The sequence below is a fragment of the Sus scrofa genome, chromosome 1 (assembly GCF_054392235.1).
Source record: "Sus scrofa isolate SSC_HxYL_T2T_F1_AM1 chromosome 1, Sscrofa_HxYL_maternal_Yorkshire_Landrace_v2.0, whole genome shotgun sequence".
Taxonomy (NCBI): domain Eukaryota; kingdom Metazoa; phylum Chordata; class Mammalia; order Artiodactyla; family Suidae; genus Sus; species Sus scrofa.
The window spans coordinates 101,565,537-101,571,266 of NC_139383.1; the positions used below are offsets into that span (position 1 = coordinate 101,565,537).

Sequence of the window (5,730 nt, forward strand, 5' to 3'; positions counted from 1 at the left end):
GAATAGTATAAGGAAAATGTGTGGAATGAGAACAAACCATGGAATAAAACAGTTTTAGTACAGTTCTCAGTACTAAAATTATTAAATGTATAACCTAGGCAAGCAGCTTAACTTCTGTCAGTTCCAGTTTCTTTTTCTAAAAAATTACATTTTAATACCAATTTAATGGAATTATTATATGAATTAAAAGCTGAGTTATGAAAAGCGACAAACACAGAGCCTAGAGTATAAAAGCTAATCAATAAATACTTGGTAAACATGATTATTTCAATAAATTGTTTCCTTTAAGATGTGTCTTTTACTAATATGAATTAAAAATAAGTGGAAATTAATTTGACAAATATGAGATACATATTCAGTTTGTACAAATAGTTCCATATACATATTAATCATCAGATCACTTGCAGTATGTCTGTAGCTCCAGGTGAGGAATGCCTGGAGCCCATAGAATAGAACCTCTGGTTTCAAGCACAATAGTGTTTTCCCTGGATTTGTACAGAAAAAAAAAAAATCAAAAGAGCTAGCAAAGTTTGTTTCCTAATGCAGAAGTGTGTGATTTAGGGCACTAGGTGGGAGCATGGTAGTGTTTGTTAGCCCACTTTCTCTTCTACCAGGGACATAATTTCTTTTTCCTGCCCGCCACCACTCTCTTTTTTTTTTTTTTTTCTTTTTCCCTGATACCTGTTTTTCAGACTGAGAGAAATGATAACTAGGAATCCTTGTTTGTATCAAACTCCTGACTATGAGGCAGATTAACTTGCTATGTTACAGGCTAACTGGACAAACTAAAAGTTGAGTTTATTACATCTAGGATGAATCTGAATGAACAGAAACTGTGGGGAATAAACTCTGTAGGGTGTTAATAACTTACACCATTAAATATTAAAATATCCCCCTGGAATGCAGAGATGAATTTTTTCCAGCGTTCTATAATAAAGCTGGTAACAAAAAAGGATAGGCAGACTTGAGGCTAATTCTGAGAGTCTTCTAACTCTCAGTAAGTGATAAATTATTTTCATGTTTGCATTTGTTTTCTTCGTTATTTTTCAGCTATGTAAATTTGGCACATATTTGTTTATCTACCATACATGATATATAGAAGAGATCTATAAGTTCATAATACTAATGTGGCTTGTACTCAGCAAATGCTAGAACAATAAGGTAAATATTACTTTTTATGGGGTTGTAGGAAATGTTCAATTTAAAAGTTCTTGCTGAGCATCTACACTTCACAAGGCATTGGGTTGGAAGTGCGGAAAATAATATCTGAAGGACATAAAGTTTTCTGATATTCTCACTCCAGGAAGGCATCTAAACTAAACATGCACATTCTTGTTATAAACTACAAGATGTAAGAGTATTAAAAAAATTAAAGCCTTTAAAGAGCAGGAGAGTGAATTTCCTTTCTCACAGGTAATCACAGAAGGCCATCTAGAGAATATTTCTTAGCAGTTTGCTTCTGAAGTTCCCAGAAAATTAAACAGCTAGAAACAGAAAGGCATTCCAGGAAGAGTATGGATACTCTACACCTATTTGTTCTGAATCCTTAGTTACTACATTACTTACATTTTAGAGTTCCCACCTGATCCATCTACTTAATCTCTATATGCTCACACTGCATCATGAATAGATCCTGATTATACAAAGACTTTAGAGAACAGCAGCCTTTTCTAGGTCGTATAGTGTTGTAGATTACAGAATAGGTTTAATATCCCCTTTTACAAGACACTAGGAGAATCACTGAAATGTACTTGAGAACATAAAAAGCTTTTTTTCAAAAAAACTACTAAATATATGACTAAAGCAGTTTGGATTTCATGGAATTTGAATGCACAGAAATGTGCTTTATGGCTGCAGATTCAAGTGGCAATACTAATGTCATTTTGAAACTAAATATTAAGATGTGTATACATTATTATTAATAATCATATGTATATATAATTCTTAATTTATCTTAAATATGCAAGTTTAAATGTTAAAAAAAAGAAATAATCTTGTCTTAGAAAATGATAGGAAAATGCATTTGATAACATACAAGCTAAAAACTATATATTTAAGAGAATGGCCAACATCAGGGAATACGAAGTGACACAAACTTTCACATTATCTTGCTATCAATGCCTACATATTTTAAGTGTCAATACTTTATGATTCAATTCTCTATTAAATCAATAAAGGAAAGAAAGAACTTCTTGTAATGATTAAAATATCAAGACTCAGTTCCCTTATAGTTTAAGATTATGCACAAATCCAAAGAGCTTTTTGTAACACTTGTAAAGCCAAACTAAATAACTTTATTAGATCTTTTCTCAAGAGGGTTTTTTTTTTTCAGGAATAAGAGATATTTCATCTCTGTTGAAGAGAAGAAATTCTCCCTGGAAGAGAAAAATATATTTAGGGGAAATCTTGTGCCTAGTTAGCCTATCCTAATCTGTGCCTTGACTGCTCACAACTTTTGAGACAATGTATTGAAGGCTGGATGAGACTGAGGAGAAGCAGACTGGAATAAATTAAGTTTTGCAGATTATGTTTAAATATGTTACATTTACTTGCATATAGTGCCACTGCCAGAATCATCTTCACAAGAAAGAGCTAAAGAACAAAATTTGTTCTTGGAAATGACCCCACAATAACACTTCTTTCTAAATGGGAAATAAAACAAATCTTCACTGAAAGATTTCAGTCTTCACTGAAAGAATCTTCATTTCAAGTTGAATAATTAATTGCCAGGATGAAAACAAATTGAACAAAGATATCAGTTATTATCTATTCTGACTCTTTTGGAAAACTACATTTCGCTCTCTCTTCTGCTCTTCTATTCTGTTCTAGGAACGTGGGGTTTTCAGATAACAGACTCATACAGATTCCCTGGGAATATAAATATGATTGGATCCTATAACAAATACCAGGTGACATTCTCCCCCAAAAGAAAAACATCCAGATTTAAGATGTTTAAGTAAAAGCTTGAATTTTTAAAAATATGAACTATTGGCTAAAATATAATCTCCCTTTCTTTCTTTCTTTCTTTTTTTTTTTTGTGTGTGTGTGTGTGTCTTTTTTTTAGGGCTGCACCCACGGCATATGGTGGGGTTCTCAAGCTAGTGGTTGAAACAGAGCTGTAGCTGCCGGCCTATGCCACAGCCACAGCAACGCAGGATCCAGGCTGCTTCTGGGAACTACACCACAGCTTAGGACAGCATCGGATCATTAACCCACTGAGTGAGGCCAGGGATGGAACATGTATCCTCAGGGATACTAGTCAGATTCATTTCCGCTGAGGCATGGCAGGAACTCCTAACCTCCCTTTCATTTAGAAATGTAACGTCAGGAAATCTGAGTGTTCTAAAATGTGCTTTCCAATTGGGGAATGAAAAAAAATAGTAATGGATATTTCTGAGATATTATCAAATACCAAAGGATATTCCTCCTGTTCATCATATATGTCAAGGATTAAACATAAACATGTGTAAAGGTGCAATAGGTTGTTTGAAGGCAATATGTCTTTCCTCTTTTCAAGGTGGAGTAGCTGGGAGACAGTTTGTACTGAAGATATAAAGCATATCTATATTTATAAATAACAAACTATTTAATAAATATATATAACAAATATAAAAAGTATAAATGAATGTATAAATAAGATATTCTTGAAGGTGCTAATATTGGTGTATGACATTATATCACAAACCAAGAAGGGCAGTAAAATATATACTAAATGATGAGAGATACACAATGCAAAACATGTCCCATTCAGCACTTACTGAATATGGCCAAAAGATAACAAAGGAAATAACAAAATGGGGCCATATGCAGTAACTATGTAGGCACAGAATTAATCACAATCATGTCAAATCTAACAAGGGATTGTGTATAAATAGTTTTATAGGAAAGTTTAATATTCACAAGCTTATATGAGACTCATAATGACCCTATGAAATGCTCATTACAAATTGAGGAACAAAGTGTTATTATTAAGAATATACATTATTAGGAAGCCACATCTAGAATATACCTAATAAATAAGCAAATAATAAATAAGCAAAATTTACTTAAAATATTTCCTAATATCATATATCACAACATACAGTAATTTATTTTTTTGCAGATAATCCATTTCACTCATCCTTTCTCCTCATTTATGAAATCATGCAGCTGAACAGTAATGTGACTGAGTTCATTCTACTTGGGTTGGCAGAGGATCCTCTTAGGAAGAAAATCATGTTTGTCACTTTCTTGATTTTCTGTTTGGGGACATTACTGGGGAACCTGCTCATTATTACTACCATCAAGACCAGCTGAGAGTCGAATGCATTTCTTCCTTTTCCACTTATCCTTATTTGATACCATCCTCTCTACTTCTACAGCCCATAGAATGATTGTGGATGCCCTCATGAAGAAGACCACTATCTTTCAGTGAGAGCATGATCCAAGCCTTTTCATCCAATGTATTTGGCTACCTGGAGATCTTCATCTTTATCCTCATGGCTGTTGACCGCTATGTGGCCATCTGTAAGCCCCTGTGCTACACGACCACCATAAGCCACCGAGTCTGTGGTGTGCTGATGCCTGTGGGCTGGGTCAGATCCTTTGTGCATTATTCACCTCAGGATTTTCTAGCCTTGAATTTACCTTTCTGAGGTCCCAATGTGATCGATCACTGTTTTTGTTTCCTGGAGTCTTTGCTGAACTTGCCTGTGCAGACATCTACGTGACCATCCTACCCTTAGTGTCCAACAGTGGGGCCATCTGTACAGTGAGTTTTGTCATGCTGATGTTCTCCTATGTCATCATCTTGTATTCTTTGAGAGACCACAGTGCAGAAGGGAGGAAAAAAGCCCTCTCCACCTGTATATCCCACATCATGGTGGTCATCTTGTTCTTTGGTCCTTGCATATTTATATACACATGCCCTGCAACTACTTCTCCACGGATAAGATGATAGCTGTGCTTTATACAATTGGAACACCTTTGATCAACTCTCTGATTTATACACTGAGGATGCAGAAGTGAAAAATGCCATGAGGATGCTATGGAGCAAGAAGCTGATCTCAGATGTCAAAAGATGAGTGAAGTTTCAAAGTTTTCTTCATAGTTTAGATTGAGCTCAAAATCCCTAGAGAATAACATTTCATAATGTGGTGTTAATATAATCCTTTCATAGGAATTGGTATTAGTTTCCTTCAGGAAAATAAACACTGTAAACACATAGCCTGATTAGTGTCCATTCAATTTTATGTAGAGAATTAGACAGCACCAGGTATCAACAGGAATGCAGATCCATTTCCTTGGATGTTTTTCACTACTGTGTCTCTGCCCCTCTTGCCTGCCTAATGGTGGTTTTGATCTGTTTTTCCTGACCCCATGTTGACTTCTGGTCTTCTCTGTTTATAGTTATTTACACTTTTTCTCTGGAATTAGTTTTTTTTAATTTTATTTTTTATTTTTTCAATTTTTTAAAATTGTAATCAATTGTTATTTCCCCAAAACATTTTTTTTTCTACAGTACAGCATGGTGACCCAGTTACACATACATGTATACATTCTTTTTTCTCACATTATCATGCTCCATCATAAGTGATTAGACATAATTCCCAGTGCTACACAGCTAAAATATACAAACAACATATAAAACTCAACAGCAAAAAAGCCAACAACCCAATGGAAAAATGGGCAAAAGAACTGAAGAGACATTTATCCAAGGAAAATATACAGATGGCCAACAAGCACATGAAA

The 5,730-nt window shown here is 34.5% G+C and overlaps 1 pseudogene; it reads left to right on the plus strand.

Annotated features, from left to right (window-relative positions):
* The first annotated feature begins 4,143 nt into the window (after positions 1-4,143).
* On the plus strand, positions 4,144-5,063 carry LOC146406248 (olfactory receptor 4C16-like; annotated as a pseudogene).
* Positions 5,064-5,730: the final 667 nt, after the last annotated feature.